This window comes from Lepus europaeus, chromosome 4 (assembly GCF_033115175.1).
Source record: "Lepus europaeus isolate LE1 chromosome 4, mLepTim1.pri, whole genome shotgun sequence".
NCBI classification, from domain to species: Eukaryota; Metazoa; Chordata; class Mammalia; order Lagomorpha; family Leporidae; genus Lepus; species Lepus europaeus.
Window position 1 is genome coordinate 107,590,712 of NC_084830.1, and position 16,625 is coordinate 107,607,336.

The 16,625-nt window shown below is 50.0% G+C and overlaps 1 long non-coding RNA gene across 5 annotated transcripts in view; it reads right to left on the reverse strand.

Annotated features, from left to right (window-relative positions):
* The window catches only part of LOC133757828 (uncharacterized), a 281,325-nt gene that overhangs the window by 106,019 nt on the left and 158,681 nt on the right, over positions 1-16,625 (reverse strand). For 2 of the 5 annotated variants that reach the window (XR_009865739.1, XR_009865738.1), the window contains exon 4: positions 7,693-7,785. The exons of the other annotated variants lie outside the window; for them this stretch is intronic. This is a non-coding gene — a long non-coding RNA (uncharacterized LOC133757828). The remainder of the gene's footprint in view (positions 1-7,692; positions 7,786-16,625) is intronic. 5 annotated transcript variants of the gene reach the window in all.

Genomic DNA, 16,625 nt, shown 5'->3' on the forward strand with positions numbered 1-16,625 from the left:
CCCACGTCTCAGCCTCTGCCACCAGACCTAAGGCAAAGCTTTCCGCCATTGTGTTCACCTGCGACCTCACTGATGTCAAAATCCACAGGGGTGTGGGAGGGGGATGGCTATTTACCCGTCAGTCCCAGCCACTCAGTGAGGCCACCAGGGCCCTCTCCACACGACCCACAGAGGACATTCCAATGACAAGTCAGCGTGGTGCCCACGATTCCTGAAAATGCAAGTGGAACAGCCTCCAGACTTGGAAAGCCACTCGAGCGTAGCATTCCCCGGAACATCTTTGCCCGTTAAACTCCCCGGTTATTTTTCCCTTCTTTACAAAATCTGGCGAATCTACCCAAAATGTTACGACTGGAATTTTCAAAAAACATTTTGCACATATCGACACGCCGTTCTTGGCACCAGGGGGAGTCTGGGAGACACTTTACCCAAAGAGTGCTCCCTGCTCCACATCACACTGTGCAGTGAGGGTCAGGAGGTTCAGGGAGTCACAGGGGATACAGCTGGGATCTCAGTAACAGCACCCCATGGCCAAAGACACAAAGCAAGCACATCTGTCCCTGCACCTCTGGCCCGCAGAAGTGGCTTCCCCAGCCTGCGTGTAAGCCAAGCAAACAAACCCTGAAGCAGAGGAGGTGAAATGAACTGCATTTCAGAGCAATGGAAAGCACAGCAGGTGAGAGTCCAGAATTAGTCCAGGGACAACTATTTGTTGAGCAGCTACTAAGCACCAACCACTGGAGGAACAAGAGTGAACGCTCTTGGAGCTCCCAGTGTGTGAGTCACTCGTGTGGCCAGCGTCCTAAGGTTGAAATAAAGGCTCAAGCTGCCCTCCGAGCCCTCGGTATGTATAACCACAGCCATACTGGAGGGTAGAGGTCATGGCCATGTGGAAGACAGGAGCCTACCTCTCGGAAGAGCTCAGGCAGGCAACAGAAAGGAGGTCAGCTAGGCTGCAACTAATGGCCAAGACGTAGCCTGTGTGCAGCCCAGGTCACCAATCCCCTTCCTAGACTGTAGCCCCTTGCAGGAGCTCCCAGGAAAGGGGGAACGCAGGGTGTAGGTAACCTGAGAAGCTAGAGGAACGCGCTGAAAGCAGAGTCCCTGGGGCCTCCCGTGTTTCTGACTTCAGGCCATCATTCTCCCAAGCAGCCTTCCATGCTAACCACATGCAGACACTCTGCAGCCACACCCTTAGCCCAGCCACCACCTCTGGTTCTTCTCAAGAATCCTGCCGACATGCGAGCTGCATGCGTGCACGTCCATGGGACGCCCCCCTCTTGGAACAGATGTCCCCAGACATCTTGATCACAAAGCTGGATGACCGCTGGGCCTTCCATGTGCCACAGAGCAAGGAAGAGGCCAGTGTGCAGCCAGCGGTTGCACGTGGCTCTGCCTCTCTGCCACTTAAGCTCTGAGCCCAAGTCTCCGGATGCTGGGAAGGATGTATTTGGACTCCTTAAAACACACCAGGCACCCTGGCTCCTTGAACTTAATGAGGAGTGAGACACTGTGCTTTGATGTCTGCCCCAAGCCGTAGACCATCAAAAACTCTGGCTGGGTGCTTATAGAAGTGGTTCCACTACCGGGCAAATTTGCACCAAGAGACTTACCTGCTGTCGGCACTTGACAGGTGCGGCATCCCCTGGCTCAGCCACTCTGCCTTGGGAGTCTGTGCCTTGGCCCATCAACCCCAACACCGGACATTAAAAATTTATTGAGTTCCATCCTTCATAATATTTTTTTAAAAAAAAACCTTCAGGAACCACCATAAAAATCCACTGGATGGCATGTTTTTCCACTCTGGCAAAACTAAAGTCATAGTCTATGTTATTACAAACTCAGCCACAAGAGAAGAAAGTCAGCCAGTCACAATGGAGAAAGCCACGTTCCAACAGCACTGGAAGCACATAGAAGCCGAGCACAGATACGTGTAGTCACATATGCCTTTCTCCATAGACCCTGCTCCCCCCACAGCCACCCCAAGCTGCTACTGAGCAACCTGTTGCCTTTTTCTAAAGAGTCTTCGCATGCTGGAGGTGGACCTGAAGTGACGGATCTCTCGACCCTACAGAAAGCTAGACGTTGGACTTCGTATAGCCCTAGAAATCCAGAAGAAGACCCCTGGGCCCTCCATCTCCACCGTGTCCTGACAATTTGGAGGGCAATGGTTGGACTATTAACTCAGAAAGGCACCTTGTGATTGTGAGGTGCCCCTCTAAGGGTTAATGCATTAAACTACATAGCCATTCACACTTTAGCATGAAGTAGTCAGACGACAGCTATCACGTACTAAGCATCTGTTGTAGGCCGAGTTATGTCATCAAACCTTGAAAAAATTAAAGAGTAAAATATTGATAAGGGAAAGTTAGGATGTGACCTACATGACAAGGGTTAGGGAGGGGATGTTAAACTTGACACCATAAAGAGAGGTAGGAGGCCGAGAAGGGAGGAATTATGACCTGTATGGGATAACTCAAAGTGGGAGGCACGGAGGTGACATTTCAGCAGAATGTTGAAGGTTGAGATTCAGATCAACAGGAAGCCAATGAGCGGAAGGGACCGGGTAGAAGCAGCACCATGGCGGTGATGCAAGTGTGTGCCACAGCACAGGCGTGTGTGTGTGTGTGTGTGTCTGTGTTCCAGCTGCACCACACTCGAGAATTCAAGAAGGACTTAGGAAACAGAGCATTAACAAAAGTGTGGGCGAGTTACAAAGAAACCACAGGAGACAGTGCCAGCCTAGGGGGTGGGGGCGTTTCACTACCCCGAGATGCAGGAGAGGAAGGGCCAGGACAGCTACCAGCATGTCGAAAAAGTCAGTTACACAGAGCAGCCGGCCTTGGGGGCTGCGAAGAAATGCCTCCTCCCTCTGCCCCTCCTCAGAGTCTGGTCGGGCTCCCGACTGACCAAATGCAACCGGAAGCCAGAGCAAGGCAGAGCAGCCCGGGTGTTGCAACCGTAGCAGTCGGATTGCTGGGGCGCAGAGTGAGACAGAGAAGAGTGGAGGGAGGGTCTGGCTGGGGGCAACTGGGAAATACCCAGCAGAGCGTGGAGTATGAGTCTGAGAGGAGATGGAGCGACACAGAGTGGCCAAGTGACGGCGAAGGACTTTGTCAAGCAGAGAAGTGGGAGCCCTCCACCTACGCGGTCCGCAGACACTGGCCACCACCCCGGCCTCTGCTGCAGAGCCTGGGAACAAACACCCTTCCCAAGACCCCTGGTGGCCACGGACTTCCAGAGCTGCACTTTGGAAGGCGGCTCTGGCCAACTTCCTCTCCTGGAGCTCCTGACAACCCAGACAAGAGCCGTGTAGCTGTCAGCAGTGACAATGGAGGGGAAGGCAACTCCAAGCCCCTTGAGCCAGTTAAAACCAGCTGGTCCCTGGTATTTCTGATCCATTCCACCTTGCTTCCCTCCTGGGTGGGAGGTCCAGCAGGAGCAGGTTCCCCAGACAGCCAGAGGTGCAGGGCTGCTTACCCTGGGGGACTCTCCAAGCCGGGCCCGCCCTGCCAGACACCAGCAAGGAAGCCGCGCGCCAGCCCCTCCTGTCCGGGAAACATTCAAAGTGAGCTTGGAATGATTTAGTAAAAGTCCACCGGTGGCAGAAGCCCATCACCCAGATGTGAAAATAAACACAGAGGGAAATTCCAGCCTCAGAACGCTGTCAAGTCTTGAAACAAATGCATGGCTATTCAGGGAAGGGAAGAGTCTCCGGTGGCTTTCCAAGTGCCCGGATTCCAAGGCTGGCTCTCTGCACAGAGCAGGCCCAGCAGACTCCCACGATGCCAGACTCGGAAAAACGGGAAAGCACTCCCTTGGCTCTCGCGGCCCAGGCCTCTCGTACCTCTTCCCTCCGGGACGGCTTCGTGGCCCCCAGCCAGCACCAGCCACCTGAGGTCACCACCGCGCCCCCCACTGCCACCACACACACAGCGACAACGGTTCAGCCTTTGGCTCAGCCTTACAAAGCACTGAGAAGTAAAGCACAAACAATGGCTTCATTCTGCACAGAAGAAGAAAAAAAGTCACAGAAAATAAATGGAATCAGAGCCAAATTTAGGTAAAATAGGGAGTGTGTTTACATGATTAAAAGCAATAAACATGGCAGAAAATATGAGTACATCTGGACACAGGTCACATGGGATCAGATTCCAATGTTGGCAGAGCGAAGGGTACATGGTAGGTATTTAATTAACATGTCAAGGGGGAAGGCAAAGGAGAGAGAATTCTCAGCTCAACAGTTGTCCAAGAACCCAGGAGTTGCTGAAGTACCGATGACACTCGGGTATCCGGTAACATCCACAGCGGATCCTGCTCTCCTGGCCGTTTCCTGGAAAAGTCTGGAAAACTCTAGGTGCCCAGCAGCCAAATTGATCTTTCCCATCAGAAAATGTCCAGCGGCTCCTACACAGTGGGATCTCTCTCTCTCTCTTTCCCTCTCTCTCTTTCTCTCTTTTTTTTTCCTCTCTTTCCCTCTCTCTCTTTCCCTCTCTCTCTTTCTCTCTCTCTCTCTCTCTCTCTCTCTCTGTGTGTGTGCATGTCAGAGAGAGAGATAAAGCACAAGTAACAAAGTTCGCCGTCTTAGATACGTGCACGCCCGCAGTGCAGTGGCATGAAGCGCACTGCCGTGCTGTAGTCACCCCATCCACCCACAAAACGTTTCATCTTCCAAGGCTGGGAGTCCACGCCCAATAAACCCCAATTGCCTTTCCCCTCTTGCCCCCACCCCTGGCAACAACTGCCCATCTACTTTCCGGCTCTGTGAATGTGGCTGCTCCAGGTGCCCCACGCACAGGAGGACCACACGGCACCTGCCCTTCTGTTTCTCTCAGCACCCTGTCTACAGGGTCGTCCAGGTGGCCGTGTGTGTCAGCACTTCCTTCCCTTTTAAGGGTGGAGATTCCACTGCAGGTGTGGACTACATTTTGTGTGCACATTCGTCTGTCAAGGGACACTTGGGTTGCTCTCTACCTCTTGCTATTGCAAAATAGTGCTGCCATAAACATAAGCGTACACATCCCTCTTCAAGATCCTGCCTTCAGTTCTTTCTAGGGTCTATATCACTGGGATTGCATTTTTAGCCATGAAATTTCTCCCTGAATGAGCAAATCATCCAGCCACCAAAGGACTCAAGAACCTAGCAAGCAAGAATTTATTCCTGTTTAGATTAGACTGTGCCCAGTGCACACAGACAGTTATGAACCTGTGAGAATCTCACTCCTGGTCACAGCATCCCCGGTGAGATCCCCAGGATGGGGCTCCGCAGCCAGGGACCTCGAGGCTCAAACTTCAGAAAGCCCTTCCTTAGCCACCTGCCTTATGCAACGCAGCAAACCAATACAGACGCTCCAGCACCTGCAGTGGGTTACATCCTCACAAGGCCATTGGAAACTGAAAAGAATCGTGCATCGAACACATGTTGTATCCATGCATCCTGGCCTAGCAGCTCAGCACACGGCCGAGCCCACTGTTCCTCCCTGTGAGCGCGGGGCTGATGGGAAGCTGTGCTCACTGGCAGGTCCCAGCATCACCAGAGAGGATAGTTTCACATATTTCCAACCCAGGGAAAGATCCACATGCAATGTTCAGAGCCTGCTTTCCACTAGAGAGTGAGTCATTGCCCCCGTGCAACATGGCAAAGCATTGGAATAGAGCACAAGGCTTGGGGGTGAAACTTCTGGAACTGCAGTCCTGATGATGACCTTAAGAAAGTCACATCACTTCTCCAAGCCTCAGTTTCCTCATCTGTCAAATGGGACCAATAATGGTACCACCTCTGTGGGTGGCAGCGAGCATCAGAGATGGATCATGATGTCACGTGCCTGCCACACAGGTGGCATCGGGGCAGTGGACAGTCAGGTTGAGCTGCGGTAACCAGAAAGGATGAGGGAAGCCCCTTCTGCCCTTGGCCTTCAGCACCTGTGCGGGGAAGGAGCTTTTGTGGTACATTCACAGCGTGTCCCCGCCCCTTCTCCACTTTGGGCCATCAGCACCCTCCACATTCTCCTGCAATACCCCCAAAGTTTAGCAAAAACAACGAGCTCATCTACCCGTGTATTCGTCCATCCACCCAGCATTTACTGAGCTCCTGCCCCACACCAAGCCTGACGTAGCTGCTGGGGATCAAGACAGGAACAGACACACCTTCTCCACTGTGAGGGGGGAACAAAGGCCCAGGAAGAGCAAATGCTCTCACAGGACTCTGTGCAAAACACTGCTTCCAGTGCCTGTGTGTAACGCCGTTCCTCCTCCCACAAGAGGGTGATGTGAAGATTCCTACAGGCTACAGGTGTAAAATGAGGACAGAGAGAGTGACTTGCCCGAGGTTCCATAGCTGGTGAATAATGGAGCTGGCAAGTGAACATGAGCCCTCTGTCTTCAGAGTCCATGCTCTGAACTGGCTGAGGGTTAAAAAAAATTAACGTTGGCACAACACAGGTGCCAACTGATCAGAACAAATGCCAAGGACTTCAGGATGCTCTTATATGAGCAGATTTCAAAAATTCAAATTCCATTTCAAAATGGAATTGAAAGATAAGTTGATTTCAGTGCAAAATAATTTATGAAATCCATGCAGTTTTTTCATGATTCACAATTTCCATGAACTTTCTGAAGACCCCTTCTACAACAGCTGAAAAACAATCAACCCTGTTAACCACCTGTACTCTCCATCCAGGTCTCCCACGTGAGAGGCAGGGGCCCCAGGACTTGGGCCATCTTCCGATGCTTTTCCAGGTGCATCGGCAGGGAGCTGGATTGGAAGAGGAGCAGCCGGGATGCGAACCGGCGCTCTTATGGAATCTGATGTCACAGGCACCACAATGCTGGCCCCAACCACTTGCGCTCTCTAAAATGTAGGAATCTGTAGGCTACTGGGGATCCTGTGGCAGAGATCAGGTCAGCAGCAGGCGTGGAGGCTCAAAGGAAGGTGCTCCACAGCCCCCCAGAATCAGCAGGCCCTCCAGTCACTGGCCAACAATTGCCGACCACCCATGGGATTCAGCACTACAGGTTGACGAGTGGTGAGCCCGTCCACATGCCTCCTCGTCGGGTTCCACACCAGTCATCAAGAGCCGTCCTCACACACAACCTCACTGGCCCTCCAAGCTGGCAGGCTAAGGAGCTCATGTTGGTGCCCCCACTCGGCGAGAGAGCAAGCTGGGGCGCAGTCAGAGGAGTGGTGGGAGGAACCCGTCTGTCACAGCCACCTGTGCAGCTCAGACGGGAGAATCACCGTCGCTCAACATCAGGGACAGCATTCTGAGAACTGCGCCACGGGATTTCCCCCCGTGCAAGCAGCACAGAGCACACGTCCATCACACCTGAGCGATGTGGCATACACGGTGGGCTAGCCTATTGCTCACAGAGCCTTGAGGGCCAAAACAACACAAGCTTAAGTGCTCAAGAGAAGATGATGTGACCAAACACACAATGAACCCGAGCTGTCTGAGGCTGCTCTCACATAACAGACCACGCTGCTTCACAGCCAACTTTTTACAACTAGAAAAAAAAATAACAAGAAAATGTAGAGTAAATTCATGAGCCAGCAACAAAGTCCTTTATTCTCACTATCAGATACCATGCACTGCACGTAACTGTACTGCTTCACTCCCACAAGGGCACTGCAGGGCACAGCAGGTGCGCTTGCATCAACATCACCATACACCTGCGAGCGATGCGTGGACTTACCATGACCGTGTCAGCGCTAGGAGATGGGAACTTGGCAGCTCCTTAGTAACTTCAGGAAACCAGCATGGTATGGGCACGCGCTGTCTGTGGTTGCTGGAAAGAAATGGCATTGAATAGCACTTGACTGTATTTCCACAGACAATGCCTTCAGCCCAGTGCTGTGTCCTCACCCAGGACAGTGGGGTCGGACCTGCATTCAGTGCCTCTGTCGTGCACCAAAGAGCAGTCTGGACAGCAGAGTCCCTCGCTCTGTTCTCTGCCCTGCTGTCCCCCCTTTCAAAGCCACCTCGTCTTCCCAACCACATGACCTAAGACAGCACCCCCTTCCCTCTCTACTGCTCTGTTTTTCCTCAGGGTCCTGACCATGACATGACATCAGACTAGGCTATTCAGTGATATATTTGTTTATAACTAGGTGGCAAACTCCATGCGGGCAGGCACTGTTTCATTGTTGGTGTTGTTTTGTGGTCAGTGAGATTTAGTTCAATGAATGAAAACATACATGAATCAAAGATAGGTTAACCAATTACCCCGTTCTAGGAACCCACCTGGTACCCCGTAGGTGTAATATGCTCCCCAGGCATATTACACTCCTCAGGGTAATTGGAAAAACTTGACTTCTGACCTTTGCTATCCCAGTTCTCCTCTCTTTCAAGGTCACTTTCATCCAGGGAACCTCTTGGGAAGCATCCTGTGGCCTCAGGTCTTTCCTGCTTACCCACTGCCTTGCACACAAGTACACTGCCCTACTTCTACACCAAAGCAGTAACTGACCTAGTCTATTACCCCAGGTGCCTTGTAATCCTGTAAACTCATTCATTTAAAGACATTGCTGAACACTAGCATGGATGTAAGTTGTTGTAAAGGAGACCTCTTGTGACGGTATCAGGACACACCAGAACGGCTGTAGGAGCTTCAAGTATCTTGGTAATTCATCTGCCTCGTCTACACAGATCACTTGTGGATGTCATTCATTCATTGAGTCAACAAATGTTTTTGGAGTGTCTTCTGCATGTAGAGAACACCCTACGCTCAGATAGGAGATGGAGTGGTGAACAAAGATTAACGAGAATTAATTCTCACGCTTGATATTACAGCACAAGGCCATAAGAGCAACCATGGAATTCTGCACATGGCCCAGATGCAACCACTGGGCAGCCAAGAAGGTCTGCTGAGAACCTGCAGGGTCTGGCAGCTGCTGACCAGTGGCCAGGAGTTCACAGGGAGCCATGGGGCTGCAGGTGTTCTAGTATCTATAATGGTACAGGCAGGCCTGGTCCTGAATCCACCCAGCTCTGAGAGCCTCATGGGGCTGGCGTTGTGGCACAGCGGGTTAAAGCCCTGGCCTGAAGCACCAGCATCGCATATGGGTGCCGGTTCTAGTCCCGGCTGCTCTTCTTCCGATCCAGCTCTCTGGTACAGCCTGAGAAAGCAGTGGAGGATGGCCCAAGTCCTTGGGCCCCTGTACCCACGTGGGAGACCAGAAGAAGCTCCTGGCTCCTGGCTTCGGATTGGCGCAGCTCCGGCCTTTGCAGCCATCTGGGGAGTGAACCAGCGGATGGAAGACTGCGCGCTCTCTCTCTCTACCTCTCTCTGCAACTCTTTCAAATAAATCTTTTAAAAAAAAAAAAAAAAAAAGGTTGTGAAGCTCAGCACAGTTAAGGCATCTGTGCCAGGCAGGAGAAAAAGGCAACAGGGCGGGGTCCCCTGGGACTGTCTAGACACCAGCAATTCTTCCATCTCTTCCAACTTCAGCTGTGTTCCTGGGGTTCCCATTCCCTGTTCAACTGCCCGAGTTCATTAGAATCACAACACAAGACGCAAAGCGGCTGTCGATGCACAGTTTTCACAGTGTTCCCTTGACCCTGGCACGTCTGAGGAGCTGCTGAAAGTTTCTGCTACCCTTTCCCCTACCTGCCAAAGAGACTGTGGTGCTAACAACCACATCCATCCCCCGTGCCCTGCGAGTTTTCTTTGGTCTGCCAACTAAGGTAAGGGCTGTTTGGCAAAGGTACGCAAGACTTTGCTTTTGGTCCAGCTTAACGCCACGTCTCCCTCTCGCAACACGCTCAATGGCTCAGTAGAAAGAATCCTTTTCTGGACTTCTCTGATTCAGTAAGCTTCCAGCCACCATCAGAAAAGAAGGCAAGAAACAGCCGAGACGGAGACAAGCCTAGGAAATTGTTTCACACATACAACAAGGCACTATACTCACTGCCGAGAGACACATGCTGTTCCATGGACATGGGCCCATGCGTGAGTCACCGTGCATAATGGGGCATTGTTGGAAGTGTTGGGAACATGAGGAATTCCTCACTGCCCAGTTTGGGTAATGCTGGAGCTACGTTTGCCTCCAGAAATGAAGTCAGACAGACAGACTCAGCCCCACTTCCAGTGGCCGGACCCAAAGACCATGGGGCTGCCATGTTTCTTAGGCTGGCTTTTGTTCGCGGGAGTCATCCCCTCTGTTGTGTTGAGAAGTCAACTTCGCTGCATGGACAAGGAAAATGAATGTTTTCACAAAGGACCTGCACAGACCCCTGATCCACCCAGAGGGCCCTGGACCAAGTGAAGGATTGTTTTAAAGACCTCCACCTAGGGTGTTACACTATCAGATAGATTGATGGGGAGAGAAAAGATTTTGCCTTTGATTTGGTGTGAGGAAGGGATGTGGCAAGCATGCCGGCAACAATTGGTCTAGAATAATACAAAACTGTCTTCATTTCTTGAGCAGACCAGGCCCCATGCTCAATGCTTTTGTGTGCATGACTGCATTTTCTTCTCGCACCCCAAGATTCAAGCAGATCATGCCAATTTCATCTTACAGATAAGGAAACGGGGGTCTGTGTCACAGAGCAAGTGATGTGCATAGCTTGGATGTGAACTCAGATCTGGGGGACACCAGTGGTGGTCTCTCTCTTAGCAATTGTGCCATGGGATGGGATTGCAGGGCAGGAAGTATGGCAGGGAATAATACTTATTGCCACCAAAGTGTGGCACCTCTTTAACCACAGATAAGACAGAGCATGGCAGTCCAGTTGCATGGATTCCAGGGCCTGCACGTCTCTCTCCTACAACTTTTTACCACATCTCTTTCACAGCTCTTGTCATGTGACTCCACGTGCAGATGGTTTGTTAGAACGTGGTCACCTGCACCAAACCTTGCGTCCACCAGAACAGGTGCTCTGTTGTACTCTTCTCTGCCACTACAACTGGAACTGTGCTTGCTCTCCAATGTTTTCAGGGGGTTTCACAAATAGATGGTAGCCTAGGCATATGGATAATGTGGATGGTTTCGGTTTTAGTCCAAGGTTGGCTACCGGCTGGCTGAGTGGTCATGAGCAAGTAACTGAACATCAACGAGCCTCAGTTTTCTCATCTGTGCCATCAAGAAGTTCAATGACAGCTGTCTCTACAAAATGTGAGACGTGAGCCACAATGGAATGCAAAGTTAGAGACACTCCTTGATTTGATTTGAAATTGATGGATTTCTATTTTATAGAAAGTTTTTATTTAATAGATATAAATTTCCAAAGTACTACTTTTGGATTATAGCAGTTCTTCCCCCCTCCATACCCGCCCTCCCACCCCAAGACTGTCCCACCTCCTACTCCCTCTCCCATCCCATTCTTCATTAAGATTCATTTTTAATTATCTTTATATACAGAAGATCAATTCTATACTAAGTAAAGATTTCAACAGTTTGCACCCACACAAACACAGAAAGTATAAAGTACTGTTTGAAGACTAGTTTTACCATTAATTCTTATAGTACAATACATTAAGGACAGAGGTTAGGACCTACATGGGTAGCAAGTGCACAGTGACTCCTGTTGTTGATTTAACAACTGACACTCTTATTTATGACATCAGTGACCACCTGAGGCTCTTGTCATGAGCTGCCAAGGCTGTGGAAGCCTCTTGAGTCCACAAACTCCGACATTATTTAGACAAGGCCATAATCAAAGTGGAAGTTCTTTCCTCCCTTCAAAGAAAGTTACCTCCTTCTTTGATGGCCCCTTCTTTGATGGAGTTTTTAAAAATTTTATTTATTTGTTTTCTTGAAAGGCAGAGTAATACAGAGAGGGTGGGAGAGGGAGAAATAGAAAGAGATCTCCCACCTGCTGGTTCACTCCCCAAATGCCCCCAACAACTGGGGCTGGGCCCGGCTGAAGCCAGAAATGAGGAACTTCATTCAGATGTATAGGTGGCAGGAACTCATGTACTTGAGTCATAGTCTGCTGCCTCCTAGGCACATTGGCAGGAAGTTGGATCAGAAGCGGAGGTGGAAGCGAATCCCATACACTCTGAGATGTAGGAATCCAAGTGGCAGTTTAATCTACTGTGCCACAGCACCTGCTGCAATAGATTGATTTTCTGCATGTGAAAATATAACTAGCATATGAAGTCTCACAAGTTTTCTTTTAAAATGAGATTAAGGTTTTCTAAAGGGTGATTTTTTTTTTTTAGAGAGAGACAGAGAGAAAGGTCTTCCCTCCATTGGTCCACCCCACAAATGGCCACCACGGCCTAAAGGGTGATTCTAAGAGACTTTTTTTTTGTCCATTAGTACTCAAATACTACCAAAAGCTGTGCACGAGTAGAGCTTGGGAACTTCACATCAGCTGAGTCTGAACATTGATGGCAGGATCTAGATTCTGTGTCCCTCATGGGAGGACCAAGGAAGAGCTTAAAGGCACCCAGTCTCATGTGAAGTGCAGAGGTAACAAGCAAGGCTTTTTTGAAGTGGACCTGGCCCTCCACACTCAGTGTTCAGCATCCACTGGACACCTGTTGTGTGCCTGGTACCGATGGTGTCCATCAGATATGAGAACCAGCAGAATCGATGGATGGAGCAGGGTCTGGAACATAGAACTTGGCTTTAAAGGTTCAAGTTTTATCTGTAGAAATGAGTGCAGACTGGGCTTTGACTAGAAAATGGACATGGGGAGTGGACACCAAACCTAAAGATTAAGCCACATCCCACAGTGGAGTACCTGGATTCAATTCAACTCCAGGCTCTGGTTCCTGACTGCAACTTCCTTTCAGTGCAGACCCTGGGATGCAGCAGTGAGGCTCAAGTAGTGGAGTTCCTGCCACCTATGTGGGAGACCTGAATCAAGTTCCTAGCTCCTGGCTTTGACCCCAACCCAGCCCCAGTAGGCATTTGGGAAGTAAACCAGTGCATGAGAGCACTCTATTTCTCTATCTTATTGTCTTTCTCTCTCCCTCTAGAATTAATTAACTAATTACTTAAAAATTAGAATAATTTCCTAAATTAGCACAGGAAACATCCTAGAAGACAGATGACCTTCATATTTTTGGTATCTGCATTGTGGGAAGACAAGAAGAGGCTTGGACCAAATGAGCACTGATTTTTCATCTGACTTCGACATTGCCTGATGAGTGTTGGACATAATCTGACTATTTAGTATCCTGATTAAGAAAGCCATTACTTACGGGCCAGCACTGTGGCATAGTGGGTAAAGCCTCTGCCTGCAGTGCCAGCATCCCATATAGGTACCGGTTTGTGTCCCGGCTGATCCTCTTCCAATCCAGCTCTCTGCTATGTCCTGGGAAAGCAGTAGAAGATGACCCAAGTCCTTGGGCCCCTGCACCCATGTAGGAGACCCGGAAGAAGCTCCTGGCTCCTAGCATCGGATTGGCCTAGCTCTGGCCATTGCAGCTATTTGGGGAGTGAACAGCAGATGGAAGACTTTTCTCTCTCTCTCTCTCTCTCTCTCTCTCCCTCTCTGTAACTCTGCCTTTCAAATAAATATATAAATCTTGAAGAAGAAGAAAAGAAGAGAAGAAGAAGAGGAAGAGGAGGAGGAGGAAGAGGAGGAGGAGGAGGAGGAAGAAGAAGAAGAAGAAGGAGAAGAAGAACAAGAACAAGAACAACAAGAACAACAAGAAGAAGAAGGCCATTACTTAAAATAATCTGGCCACCAATCAGTTCCTTAGAAACGTTCACCACAGCCTGAGCAATGCTCTCCTGCAGTCTCATTTTCTGAGTCACAGAACACCCAGTGCCCAATCAGAGCAGCTGGAGGAGACCTGAAGCAGCCCCAGCAAGCAGATGGTGGACGGACGGCAGCATGGGCCCATGGAAATAGCTGCTCTATTTCCCACTCATATACTGGGAAAGAGAGGTTGGGGTGCAGGAGGACAAAGCCTCATTATGCACGGTGACTCGCACGTGGGCCCATGTCTCAAGCCTCAGTCTGAATCCTATCATTACAGAAGAAACTGTCCCCACTTGCGATTCAGAGGCCTGTCTCACCACTGGACATGGATGCAGGCAGGAGAGTGAGTAGCTAACATTGGGTGCTGGAACCAGTCTATCTGAGCTCGACCACATTCCAGCTGTGGACGCTCAGTCTAGCTTCTTACCCTCTCCTCAACATTCCGACCTGGAGGTTCTAGGGGCAGCTATTGTATGAGCAGTTAGTGGATTCACAACACGCACACACATACACACAGCCCTTGGAGCAGGGTTTGGCACCTCGTAAGCACTCCATAAATGTTAACTGTGGTTATTATTCCTTCTCTTTATTTCCATGATTAAAACCCGACTTCTCAAATAAAACACAAGTGGCATCCAAAAGTTACAACCTCCTGACAGCATCCAATAGAGAAGGGCGGATGTATACCCCAAGACCCCCAGCTGCACCTGGGGGTCCAGGCAGGAGCAGGAGAGGCCCCAGTAGCCCAGCACTGAACTCCCCTAACTCACACAGCCAGGGAGCCAGTCCTGCCAAGCTGACCTATGAGACACATCTCTGTCACTGCCTGGAGCACCATCTCCTGTGATCACAGTGAGGATGGTAACAGTGCACCCTCCAGGAGTGGGTGCGAAAACCGGCTGGATCAATCACTCCCCACGCATGGGTGCTGCTTGATGGCAGGGTCTCCATCTGTCTTCTGTTGCCATCACTGAGTGCTGCCACTGTTTTCTGAATGTGTGCCTGGGTAATCTACAAGGAATAGACATTTACTTAGCTCATGGTCCTGGAGCTGGGAAGCCCAAGAGCAAGGCACCATCATCTAGTGAGGGCCTCTTGATGCATTGTAACGTGGTGGAACGCATCCCATGGAGAGACAGAGCCAGCTGCTGGCTTGAGTCTCTCTTTCTCTTCTTACAAAGCCACCAATGGAGCCGGTGCTGTGGTGTAGTGAGTAAAGCCATGGCCTGCAGTGCTGGCATCCCATATGGGTGCCGGTTCGAGTCCCAACTGCTCCACTTCCAGTCCAGCTCTCTGCTATTCTCTGGGAAGGCAGTAGAAGATGGCCCAAGCCCTTAGGCCCCTGCACCCATGTGGGAGACCTGGAAGAAGCTCCTGGCTCCTGGCTTCGGATTGGCACAGCTCCAGCCATTGTGGCCAACTGGGGAGTGAACCAGCAGATAGAATACCTCTCTCTCTCTCTCTCTCTCTCTCTCTCCCCTTCTCTCTGTGTGTAACTCTGACTTTCAAATAAAATAAGTAAATCTTAAAAAAAAAAAAGCCACCGACTCCACCCTGAGTACCCTAACCCTAATGACCTCCCAAATCCCCACCTCCAAACACAATTAACATATGGCATAGGGGTTACATCTCCAATATGGGAACCTTTGGGAGACACAGAAAAGTCAAAGCACCTGGGAAATTCTTATTTTCTTCTTTGGGCCTTATGCATTGTCCATTTTTGCGTGATGGATAGGCATTACATTTATGACCAGGAAACACACTTTACAGGAAAAAAAAAAGATTAGAAAGAATAGCAATGCTGAAGGGTTTCATGGAGAGAGGGTTCATCCAAGTTGAGAATAATTCAGGGTGGACCTCAAGGAGACAGCAACATGTGAAATGGGCTTAGAAGCAAAGGTAGAACCTTATTAAGTGATGAGAGGGTTGCAGGGAGTGCTAAGGTTCCTAAATGAACCACCATGAGCCAAAGCATTGGAAAACTGCTGTTAACAATAAAAGAGAGAGAGAGAGAGAGAGGCCAGCAGTGCCAGTGGCAAGGTACAGTGAGAGGCATGTGTCCCAGAATTCTTGTTTCCAGGGAGATTAAAAAAAAAAAAAGTTGGTGAAGACAGAAAATGGGCAGTCTCTTAAAAGAGAAACCTTTCTCCATTACTAATCTGGGCTTAGAATTGGTGCTGAAAACCAAGAACTGATCATTTACAAAAGAAGTAACTGATCATTTACAAAAAAAAAAAAAAAATCGCAAGTGATAAAATAAAACTGATCAATCTATACAAGGACAATTTCAGGGAAATAAAGATTTTAAAAACAGCGTCAAGATTTATTCCTTTGGGGCTGGTGTCATGGCACACACAGCAGGTTAAGCCACCACCTGAGAAAATGTTGTCCTATAACAGAACACTGGTTTGAGTCCCAGCTGCTCTGCTTCTGACCCAGCTCCATGCCAGTGCACCTGTGAAAGCAGCAAAAGATGGACCAAGTCCTTGGACCCCTATACCTGCATGGGAGACCTAGATGGAATTCCTGGCTCCTTGCTCCAGCCTGGTCCAACCCTGGCTGTTGGCAGCCAACTGGGAAGTGAACCAGTGGGTGGAAGATCTCTCTTTCTTTCTCTTACTCTCTTACTCTCTGTCTTCCTCTCTTCCTCGCTCGCTCTCTCTCTCTCTCTCTCTCTCTGGATTTATGCTCATACCCTCAGAAGCAATCCTCGTCCTCCTGAGGCAATATGAAAAGCACATCGTCCTTAACGCACCCTTCCCCTAAGGCCCTCCCTGAACTGTGAGTCAACGGCAGCAAAAGCGCACTTAGCTCCCTGAGGAATGCACCTCCTCCCTGGGCCCTGGGCGCCCGCTGCTTCCTGCTCTGCCAATGGAGCTTTCAACAAAGCAGAGAGTGACAGCCTGCGCCCTGCTTCTACAGGACTCAAGAAAGGATCACAGCAAGGCAGCTGGGTTAAGCAGGGAA